This window comes from Dermacentor albipictus, chromosome 4, assembly GCF_038994185.2.
Source record: "Dermacentor albipictus isolate Rhodes 1998 colony chromosome 4, USDA_Dalb.pri_finalv2, whole genome shotgun sequence".
Lineage (NCBI taxonomy): Eukaryota > Metazoa > Arthropoda > Arachnida > Ixodida > Ixodidae > Dermacentor > Dermacentor albipictus.
The window spans coordinates 67,332,328-67,344,607 of record NC_091824.1 but is presented as its reverse complement, the minus strand read 5'-3'; the positions used below and the strand labels follow the sequence as shown (position 1 = coordinate 67,344,607).

The 12,280-nt window shown below is 45.6% G+C and overlaps 1 protein-coding gene across 3 annotated transcripts in view; it reads left to right on the top strand.

Moving 5' to 3' along the window:
• The window catches only part of LOC135902081 (uncharacterized), a 651,905-nt gene that overhangs the window by 457,272 nt on the left and 182,353 nt on the right, over positions 1-12,280 (top strand). For 2 of the 3 annotated variants that reach the window (XR_011513945.1, XR_011513944.1), the window contains 2 exons: positions 2,275-2,592; positions 8,905-9,299. The gene's annotated coding sequence lies outside the window, so the exon portion shown is untranslated. Of the gene's footprint in view, positions 1-2,274; positions 2,593-8,904; positions 9,300-12,280 lie in introns of those variants that run through there. The other variant, XM_070537064.1, reaches the window with a different exon arrangement.

Here is a 12,280-nt window from a genome sequence, read left to right as displayed (position 1 = left end):
CTAGGCCAAACTGAAGTTCTTCTGATACGCTGAGCGTCAGCATGATTACTTGAGCACATGGGTTTATGTGCTTCACAATTAAGGTGTTGGCACATCATGTGTGTATCATGCCAGGGGGAGCGGGGTAGGCGTGCCGAAAGGCCGGCAACACCAGCTTTCGCTAAAGAGCGTGCCTCCCCGCCCCCGACATCTCTCTCTCGCTGTCTCTTGTCGCACCAAGGCAATAAGCATGAAAAAATTGTTTCATTTTCATTTCCTTAATCTAATGACCCTACGACAGGGTATTAGATAAGAAGTGGGTGTACATATAGCAACACTCAACGTTGCGTCAACAGGTACTCAGTCACATCAGCAAAGATCATAGGCAGGAGGCAGTGTCCATATTGTGAGCAAGGCTCTTTCACTCCTTGGATGCACGAGGAAAGAAGGATGGTAAAAAGAAAACTTCCCACAGGTGTACGAGAAACTCGCTGTTGGTAATCAGTTGAAGGAGATATGTGGGCCGGTGTGGTGATTGAAGGAGTGCTGTTAGGTGACAAAAACAAAAGTTTGTGCAATTGGTAAATTTATGCTATGCATAGACGGAAAGATATTGTTCGCAGATACCGCTTTCAGGGTGGTAAGACTGACTTCGTGAGATTTTATTGAGTCAATGAGTCTTACAGAACAATTTTACACCTCTTCTAGGTCACTTGCGAGGGATACTTGATGTGCGGACAATGTCGCTGACGCATACTATTGTTTTGAACTCATAAGTATTATTGCAATAGCAAGTATATGGATAATCTAGGCGCATTTTTGTCGTCACGATTGGCATGGGCGTCGCAGTGAGGTTGCGTACAAGTGAAAGCCTCTGAGGATGAACCGTTGACCGCGGTTCAACCTCGTCTGCGCGAGCGAGGAACGAGGCCGAGATGCGTGCCCTCCCTTGTCGCGCGCGAGGCAGTGGGGTCAGGCGAGGTAGGAGGGACGTTCTTTTTTAGCGGCTGCTAGGGGGCCTGGATGTACTCCTCTCCGGCTGCTCCGTACAGAGTGGACACAAGCGCGACGTCGACTATTGGGTTGACCTCGCAAATCGTGGACACTGTAGTAGACACCTTTGTCGGACGCCGTAGGGACGCGTTGCCGGTACTCGCGTGTCTTGAATGCATTCTTGAACTCGTTCATTCACATTCAGAACCGGGCGGTCCGAATTATTGCCCACAGTTCATAGGCCGCATCAACAGCGCCTATTTTTCTCACTCTTGAAATTCTCCTCTTAACATGCACATTTCAACTCAAACTAGGTCTTATATTGTATCGAAATAGAAACAATGACATTCCAAATGAGTTACTTCGCCCAACGCAACCTTTAATACAAATAACCAGCGATTTTCTGAAAATAATAATATCTTACTTACTAAAATAAATACTAACTAGGGTAAAGTGATTGACTTCTTTCCTGCAATTTCGCTTTGGAATTCTCTGCCATCGAATATTAAATCATGCTGAAGAACATGAATCATGAAGAAGATTAATATTGTTCAGTATCTTAATGCATCTTTAACGCCTACACGTCACTTTGATGCGATGAGTTTTCGCGGTTTTTGACGTTTCGCGACAGGCAGGTGAAGTGGGTGCACCCCGAAAACTTTCGACCAACAGCCGAGAAATAAAGGCGAAAACACGTCGAATCAGAAATAACTCATTTTCTCTTGTCTGCTTCAGTCATGCAGAATCAGTGTGTACACGCCATATCCAGTGGGAAGCTATCGCCTTTTTCGTGACGTCGCACGACAGACAGGCGAAGTGGGCGTGGTCCACAAAAGTTTTCTACCAATCTTGGAGTGCTGATTGCAGAATTGGAATATAAAAGTTTGGAATAGGTTTACGTTATAGCGCCCGAGCCTGTAGAAAGAAGCGCATAAACAAAGTCAGCGTTGTCTCTTTGTATGTTTCTTGTATGTGTCCTGGTTGAGTCACGCTTACACATTCTATCGTTGTTAGTTTAGTTATTAAGTGAATGTTTACAAGTTTATACTGCTGATAAAACTACTATACTCCATTCTTACAGGTATCCACTAATTTGCTATCGACATCGGTGCTTCGCATTTCGAGTGGAAGTGCGAACTTTTTAGGCTAGTAATTTGCTAGTTACTAGCGGCACTCCTAGTTTCTTTTCGGCTAGTAATCTGAGGTATTTCGCGTGCAATTAACAGCATTAGGTCGAGTTAAGGGCACGGCGGACCAACTACAGGAATGTGGCCTCACAAGCCTTTCCTTTGATTTACTCAGGTGCTCGTTCATGGTTTGACCGGAGCGACGTATCGCCGAATGTCTAGTTCTACCGGATCTTCAAGCTGCCAAAATGTGCCTGTTCCTTCCACGTGTTTTCGTAACACGTCAGCAACGGTGGAGACTTATCACGAAGCCCCTTCGTTCTACGTCACGCCAGCTTTGGTCCCGCGCACTCCAACCCTAGCGCCACCTACACATCATGTGACAGCAATGAGCTGCTGTACCAAAGGCCGATTGCAGCTGCGCGATTTCAGTGGCCATGGCGGACCGACTGCGGGATTCTGGCCTCAAGAGCCTTTCCTCTGCTTTATGCAGGTTAGTCACTACTATGCCTCATTTAGGAGTGATCGCCGCTGACTTTTGGTCTTGCCGTGCCCCCGGCGTTGTGCTAGTATTGCTTACGAAACGTACTGTATGTGTTTATGTACGTACTGTATATATTCTGATACGCTAAACGTTAATTGCAGCTTGATTGGAAGAATACACCGTTTAGGTAAGACGGGTAAAGAAAGATCCGTTATTACGTTCTTTCAGGACTTCAATAAAAACGTGCAATCTTAAAAAATGCCCGCAAGCTAAAAGGGACCAGAATTTCTGTACAAATTGATTATTGACATGAAATCCCCAGGAAACGTAAACTGCTTTGGGATACCACGAAGGCTGAGAAAAAAAGAAGGCAAATAATTTAGTTTGATACAGACGCGAAACTGCTAGTCAACAATGAATACTTCACATGGAATGATGCCGCGAATACCAGGATTAAAGAGCACGACTGTAGCAGTACTTCAAAAGAGGACTTACTTCCTCCCGCTCAAAAATCCCGAATTTTAAATATCAATGCAAGCAGTGTTATCAACGAGTGATCAGCATGACTCGATTATTTTTGCGCATAACCCACACATCCTTGTCTTCATAGAAACATGGCTGCATGATGAAATAGAAGAAACGGATGTCTTTTCCCCCAAATACCGTGCTTTCTGTCGTGATAGACCTACTAGAGGTGGCGGTGTTGGGATTTTGGTAAGACAAGCTATCACGGCAGTTCCCCTAGGTCACGATGCTAATCTTGAAATGATCTCTTTAAAAATGTTACGCTATAATGCCTCTGTTTTGCTTTTTGCTTTCTATCGAGCTCTCGACTCCGCTCCGCAGTTTCTCAATGATCTGCGTGATCGCATGGCGTCTTTGGTACACGACAAAATTTGTCCAATAGGCGATTTCAATCTTCCGGGAGTTGACTGGACTCGCGGAACCCCTAGCGCTGATCTTAACATAAAGAATAGAGACCTTTAGCGTGTCCGCTATTCCAGCAAACGGGCGTGGTTTGGGCGCATTGCGGGATATTCAGGGGCGTAAACGTGAGTGGCCAGAGCGGTGCAGCCACCTGGTGGCGTAGAGTTCGACCAGACAAACACAGAGGTAAAATTGCAGTAACCCCCTATACAATGCTTCACTGCTGGTGCAAATTTTTGGCAGCAGCGTGATTGTGAACACGAATACACCGCCGTCGAAATTTTACACCGGCAACTAAGCAGAATATAGTAATTCACTTCCTGTTGGTGTGGTTGAGCTTTGCACCACCAGCTGGCGCCACCAATCGAGCTGCTCACGTGTACGCTCCCGTTCAACCGGCAAACCTTCAGCGCTTGCCGGAACAGCCTTCCTTATAGCCAACTTGTAAGCACCTAATAGCGTCTATTAGTGTCTAAAATTATGCTTGTTGGTACGAAATATTGTTTCAATTTGTATCGTTGTGCAATATTTAATAATTTAGGCGTTGTAATAATTTCAAATTATACGCGCCTCTTTTTCTTCATTACATTTCGAGTGCTTCGTAATTGTGCTTATGATACAGCGCTTCAATTTGTATTTGCCACTGCCTATGCATTATCTAGGTGCTTTACTCATCATGTATTACTACTTTCTATTACATTTATTCGAGAGCTTTTTGTACTACTTCTTCAAGCTATTGTGTTTTCTTTTTTGTATGTACCTTTCCCATCCTGCCTGGGCCTCCAGAAGCCTGCAGTATTTCTAAATAAGTAAACATAAATAAATACAATTATAGCCGCCCGTCCTACCATTGCTGGTAACCATCTAAATAATGCTGAAGTGTTACTGCACCTCAGTCGTTAGAAACTGATATGTAAATTGGAAAATCTCCCGCGAACACTGAGTTTTCGCAAAATAAATGTGGAATAAAGTAGGTAATCGATATTAGGAATAGCGGAGGTCCTAAAAAAACCTTAATGTGACATTACCACAGGCACGATTATTGGCAAGAATGTGTTGATATTGGTTAAATAAGAATTCTCCGATCCAAACTAGAACGTGGTGGTTTAGGTATTACTGGCTGAATTTTATCAGCAATCGGTAATGTGGTACTTTATCAAACGCTTTTCCGTAATCTAAGAAAACGGCGTCAAGTTATATTTTGGTGTGAAGGCTAAGATGCAAGTCATGAAAGTAATTTCCAGGCAATTACAGTTTAGACCCCAATCTGTAAAAAAAAACACGAAGAACCACCCTAGGCTGCTATGAATAAGTGCGTTTATCAAGACGTAGAAAGGTGTTTATTCGAGGTATTATGTTGAATTATGTGTTAAGGTTCGCGCATCTTATGCCGCTGTGCCTGACCGTTAGGCGGCAGCCAGCCATGGTGCTTGCAGATTTACTAGCTCAAGGTCTAGTTCAAAATCCCGTGTAGTGTCCGCAACCAGGGGCACAGCGTTCCAATAGACAGCGTCTTCTGAGTTCCTTCTTCTTTCCTGAACCAAACTAACCGAGGTGATCCTTAACCAGTAGCGAATCCCCGAGTCCTTCCGTGGGGACGCTTTCGGGGATGCTGAACACCGTCGAGAAGTTCCGCTACAAGCAGGGATGTTCCAAACCAATGACCAGCTCTTTAATGATAAAATATTGTTAGCATTTTAAAAAAAATTACTTGTACTGCATGTTATACGCGCAATTGATTCATTGCGCGGCCTGTTATCAGAGTTTCTCCATTAGTATTATTAAGACTGCGTGTTTCATGGCGCCTGATTTAAAAGGCCTGGTCGAGCATTAGTGCAGCTTGCATACAAACCAGTTTTTCCTTTCTTTTCCTGTCCCTTTCCAATATATATTTTACGGCCACAGCTCGCCTCCCTCTTTATTCTCATGTTTTGTACACATGATTCTAGGCCCCTTTCCAGCCATCTTGCGCCCTTGACACAACGTGCGTCGTCCATTCGTCGCAAGGTGTGTTTTGCGCACTTTGGCCAAAACTGCCATCGCGCCAGGAAAATATTATAATCATCAATAATAAAAATGCTGTTAAATTGCGAAGGCTTTTGAGAGACAATCAACGAGAATATCTCAAGAACCTTAGGTGTGTAAATGGCATTGTTCTCTACACCAACATAGGGGATGAAATGCAACAAATTTATTTATATTTATTAATCACCGATACCGTACAGGATCCTTAGAGGAATTGTGTAAGGCCCTAAAGTACAGTCAGCGATTACAACTTACAATCATTGATATACATATGTGACTACACATAGAAGAATTACGGTGTAAGAAGTGCGCTAACATACAGTAATCTACTTTTGCAATATGTACAACAAACAAACCGAATACTTTTGAATGTGACAGGTCATGGAACAATAAAAACTTCACACAGGAAGCTATATTCAATAGAATTACTGAGTTAGCGCGACATAATTAGGCTATAACAATACAGTATTTAACGGATAGCTGCACATTAATAACGGGAACGGCAATGAAAAAAAATACGTTAGGTTATGCAGAGTTTGAAAAATGCACTCTTGGAAGAAGCCGCCAATTTTCTTGATCCATCTCATAAACCTTGGTGTTAGGTAGGTTGTTCAAAAGGTGAATCGCTCGGGAAAGATTGAACTAAAGTCTTTCCGTATATAGGTGCATATGAAATAGAGCCAGTTGTACAACCGTTCTAACTTGCAATGAGGCGTTTCAAGAGGTAGAACTTACGGCGCTGTATTATAGACGCGTTTATGAAATACGGATAGAAGGGCTATATGATGACGACTATGCAAGGCCTGTAGTGAGTGATCGAGCTTAATCTTAGATATGGTTATGTTATGGTCATAACAACGTGAAATAAAGGCGCACCTCTATCCTGAATAGCTTCGTGTTTTTCGATCAGTTATTTCTGATAGGGATACCAGACGGAGGCAGCGTATTCAAGCTGAGATCGAACAAATGGTTGGTAAGCTAGCTTACGAATCTATTTAATAGAATTAGAGACGATGGGCAAAAAGAGAGCAAGTTGACAGTGGCAGCCAACGTTCCCATAAGTGAGCTTTTCTTTTTAAAGGCTGCTTTTATCTTGTTATCGTTTTGCTCATCGCCTTGGATTTCCATCTCGCGCCATCCCCTCGTTTTCTTTAGTAGAATTACATTACTTCCGTCCTGTGTACCCTAATGATCTCGAAGAATTGGTGCGTATGTATCCAATGTGCGTTGACCCGACAGAGTCGACGGGACGTTAACACCAAGCTATATATATTGAGCATATGCTAAGACTGAGAAAGTATCATGTGCTAAAGGAAATCGCTGCAGTCAGAAGACTGTTACGCCCTGAATTATATTCCGCGGCCTGTGTAGACGTCGCGCGTTCGCCAGAGCTGCAAATTACTTGCAAAACAGGGTATACAGCAGAACTCAGAATAAAATTGAGTGGCGCCATCTTCAAACGCGGTGGCGCCATCTGCTGCTCCAACGGCTCCGAGCTGCAAAGCGAAGCAATCGCATGTAGACGCAGTACTTCCGCTTTGCTATTTCTTTGAAGTTCTCACGAAGAATGGGATGCTGAATTTTAGCTAGCGAATTTAGTTAATGAATTTCAGCTTCTCGGCAAGATTGTACTGCAAATCGGAATAACTGAGGCAAGCGCATTTTTCGGCAGCGCACTTCGCATACAGAAGCATTGGTTCTGCGACTATTCCACTTTGATTTGCACGTCTGACAATACGTCATGAACTAGTAAACGCCTTGCTGTACGCTATGTACTTTACCTCCGCGTTGTAGCGCCTGCAAAAATATCGCGGCCTGCAACTTGAAAACAGCCGGCGTGTCGTAGGTTCGAGTAAGCACGTGCGCGGATGCCCAGATGTGTCCGTTTTTTCTCTCGGGACGGCGAAACAATGAATTAACATTAGTTCAGCAGTGTCGAATCTACTGTGCAATGTATGCATAGTTTCTTAAAAAACATCGCCGCTCTTGCCCTCTGGCGAGTAGTTATCATAAGCAACACAAACCAGTTTCCTACGCAAAGGTTTCGAATATTTGCTGAAACCTATTGCGAACGTTCGTGGCGAGTAACGCCAGGGCACCGAACTGAATCTGTTACACATGAGTTCGATTGTCATGAGCGTCAGAAGTTTGTAGCGGCGCGAACTATTTCGCGGCATTTAGTTGTGAATTGGGTGCGGAGTTCTGTGGCGAGATCCGCTATACGGAGCCCACCTCAAGGCTTTGTGGAATCGAGGCCCGTAGACAGACACTTACACATAGAAAGACCCGCACAGATGCACACATACATAGACAATAGGACATGCATGGCGGAATATGCCACAGCGGCACAGCTCTCGACGTACATTGTGTTCGTCGCAAGCGGATCGCTGCAATCTGCTTCGTTTTCGCTGCTTATTTGTAATCCAATATATGAAGCAGTGGTGCCCCGATGATGTTCTGTACTTGGATGCTCTGGGCACAGACGTATTTACGCATTGCACACCCCGTAACACACACACGCTACATGCACGGGAATGCATCTTGGCAGCTCAGGGAAGATAGCGGCGGCCAGTCGCTGGGTTCCGGAGTATACGCTCAACCCGTCCGTTCGAGGGTATCATGTTCTGGTCTATATGCGCCGTGCACGCCGACGGATGCCTCACTGGTGGCGGCCTTGCGCAGAACACGCGGGAGAGGAGCCTGGCGCGCGCCGTAGTTTGTTGTGTGGTTGATCGTGCTTCTCTGTCTTATTCACGTTTTCAGAGCAAGATAGGCAACACTATTCGCACGTGTGGTGTGGCCAAATCTTCAGGGAATATCGAAGAAGAATTATTGCAAGGTGGGGGGCTCACATACCGTTGAAAACGTGCCGGCGATACGGTTCTAATCATTCCCGGCAAAGCCTCATCAGCGGGAGCAACGGCAGCAAAAATGGATCGCCGCTTCGAAGGGAAATTTCTTGTTCTCATCCGTTCCTTTGTCTCGTCGGTGTTTTTTCCACTCGATCATGGACGCGTGAACAACGAGAGAGAGAGAGAGAGAGAGTAAACGTTTATTGTAACAGAGACTGTTTGGTTATGGTGGGGGGAGCCCCTCCTCCAGGGCCCCACTGGTTACGGCGGCTCGCCGGGCCTGGTCAAGGGTCGCCAGTTGGCTTCCCAATTCCACTTCCGCGAGTCGCGCCTCCCACGACCAGTTATGTAGAGTGTTGTCTAGCAGCGGCGAGGTGGCAGCCGCCGGACGTGACGCGCTCTGGAATGTTATGTGTTCCAATGTCGGTGTTCCTTCGCACCACGGGCATGTGTTGCTGTATTTGTCTGGGTACATTTTGTGTAGCCTGTATAAATGTGGGAAAGTGTTTGTTTGCAGGCGGCGCCAGTCCCGTGCTTGCCTCCTGTCTAGGCCTGGGTGAGGAAGGGCTTTGGTTCGCCTACTTAGCCGTTGTAACTCGAGGATTTCTCTTGGCGCACCGGGTGTCGAGGTGTTCTCCCGGGCGGTGTGGCCCGCGGCTCGGCCTGTCATGCCTCGAGCCAAGCGGTCCGCCCGTTCGTTCCCCGCTATCCCTGTGTGCGCCGGGCACCAGGTCACGCAATGATCCATGGTGAGGTTCGTTCCTAGGATGCGGAAGACGCAGCCCGGTAAAGCCCCCCCAAGGAAGAGGCGGCAGGCGTCCTGCGAGTCTGTCAGCACGTAGGCCGATTGGCCCTTAGCTTCCGCGGCGCGTATAGCAAGGGCTATGGCCACAGCTTCGGCCGTTGCAACCGATTTCGGGTGTATAGATGCTGCTACGTGAACAACGAAGTTCGTCTGCAGTGCAGCATGAGGTTTAAAGGCATTTCGCTAAAGTTCGGAATGCTCTTTGCCGCTTATATTGTTTTCCGCTTCTTTACCGCGTTGTGCTAGCTAGGCAGCATGACTGAACGAGCGCATTGCATTGTATGTTAAAGCTACTGAAGTTTGCAAGAACTGAAATTGCTCGTTTCGTGTGGCGCGGTAAATCCTCACACCAACTGTCGTGCACTTGATGTTTTTACATCTATTTTATGCGTGGCTTCACACATGTTTAACTGTTGCTAGTTGTTCCATGCATAACTCTTGTCGATTGCATATCATATTGACCGCAAATAAAGACGGGGACCGAGGGAGAGAACACATAAACAGCACGGGGTTTATGTGTTCTCTTCCTCTGTTCCCGTCTTTATTTGCGGTCAATATGATATGCAGTAAACACCAACTAGGCCAAAGTGAAGTTCTTCTGAAGCTTCTTGCCGATTCTTTTGAGCTGCGAAGTTTTCACCTTGCCTTGTTTGTAAAGGCTATAAATCACGCTGTGTCTTATCGGAATGCTACCAAGGAAGTGCTTCTTTAACAGCTTTATTCTTTTCGCCCGAGGGCATCTTAGATGTTTGCGTTTTTGGAAATGTGTTTAGAAAATAGTTTGTTCAGGACGAGAATTGCTAATAGCTGCTTCATATGATATTTTTGTTCCATTTCTCGCTGAAAAGTTCGCGTCCCGTTTGGGAACTCATCACGCCGCGATGCAAATTTAACAGGCCGAGTGATTTGTTTGTTTCACAACGTAGTCCATTCTTGCATGTGAGGTTTGTACTCAACTGATCTCTTTCTTATACTTACGCTGCAGACGACTATACCTGGCCTTGGCGCCAGCGCTCATCTACTTCGACTGGCGCTGCTCTGCCTTTAAATATGCCATGTGGCACCTTTCTCTAGTAATATAGAAAATAGTGAAAAGTTAGTCGGTCTTCAGCTACGTACGTTTCCAAGCAGCTCCCTTCGGGAACTTGGAATTTCACAAACTGCAGCGGGAACTATAGTTCTTCGCTGTATGCTTTTATTAACCCGAGTGTTTGATGACTTCGTTGGCTAGTGTACGCGTTTCCATCAAAAAATAGGCAATTACTCTTCTTGAGGTGACTTCGACTGCACTTATTCTGTAATGTCACATGTATGCATCGGCAGAAAAATCACAGCGGCATATGCAGAGATGGCACCGTGCGGATTTGTTTTATATAAGTCTGCACTAACGACGGCTGCTTATTATTCAGGTACAGAAGCAGTATTGCGGCAAGGGTAGAATAAAAAAAAAACCATCGAGAGATCGCATCACTCAACAAAATTTATCGGCTAGTGAACATGAGCTCCACGTCATGTAAATGGGTTTCATGGCGTTTGTCTGCGGGACACCCCTTGCACGTATCTGGACCATGTTGTCCCAAACACCGGTAACATCATGTTCATACGCGCTCGCAGAGAGGTCAGCATCTTCCCTACAGCTGTCACCGCAGAAGAAGCAGCCTGGCACCCGAACAAAGGAGAAATCGCAGCCGCGAACTTCACTCATCCTTGCAGCAAAGGGTTGTCGTCTGCTACTGCTCTCGCGTTCCCGCGTATACTGTTGGAAGCATCCGCTAGGTGGCTTTCAGGGGACGAGGCGTAAAGTGTCAACCTCGACATATTCTTTCTTTATCCTGTAGTAGTAAATGCTTAAACTACGCAGATACAGACAGCTATACACCTCATATTAAGCTGTTTGCATAAAGGGTGTAAACAGACGTGAAATGATTTAAAAAATTTATCCTAATGTTTCGGTTGCCCTTATGTCTTATTGAATACGGGGAAGAAATTTGCAGTCCAGCTAGAGCAACTACGTAGGCTTTTGAAGGTAGCGTATGTTAGCTGCGTGCGTAATTCTGGCTCCATTAGCAAATGTACTAACTGCCGCTTCGAAGTCTTGTGTATATCGAAGTCTTATAGCATCGCTGCACTACTATGTAAACTCACGTCCTTATTGCACATAAAGATTATGTAAGCTGTATATATTGAACATAATTTTATGTAATGTGACAGTTACCATATGTGTAACTGCGCATTTCCATGGGTCTATTTGGTTATGTGTTAGCGAGTGTGGACTCGGCCACTTCTTCCCTGCTTTCGTTAAAGAGCACCCCTTCCTCCATTTTTCTCTCGCTCTCTCTGGCCGCACCAAGCCTTTAAGCATACAACAATTGTTTCATTTTCATTTCTTTGCCCTAACGACCCTAGGAGTGTTTGTGAGACAAGAGGCGGGTGTACATAAAGAACAAGTAAACACTCAACGCTGTGTCAACAGGTAGTCAGTCACTTTAGCAAAGTTCGTGGGCAGGTGATTGTATCGATACTGCAGTGCTGGCCAGTTCAGACGACAGCTCGAGAGCCAGAGAGCGTTAGTCGTCTTCGTCGGGGCGAATACTGTGAGGAAGGCGATTCGACTGTTACGATGCTTGAGGAAAGAAGTATGCTAAAAATACCACTTCTCAAAGGTGTACGAGGTGTACGCTGTTGGTGATCAGTGGAATGAGATATGTGTGCCGGTGTGGTGATTTAAGGAGTGCTATTAAGTGAAAAATACAAAACCTTGTGTAATAGGTAAAATGATGCTGCGTGTAGACGGAAATATAATGCTCGCAGCCGAGATTTCGCTTTAGGATGCTAACAGACTTCGTGAGATTTTCATAAGTCTAAGAGCCTTACAGCACGCTGCGTACCGCTTCGAGGTCATTTGCGAGGCATACTTGATGCGTGGACTATGTGGATGACGCGTACTGTTGTTTTGTTGCATTTGGTGCGTACTCAGGTGCATTTCTGCCGTCGCCATCGGCGTGGGCGCCGCAGTGACTTTGCGTATGAGTGAAAGTCTCTGAGGATGAACCGGTGAATGCGGTTCAATCTCGCGTACCCTATCTCG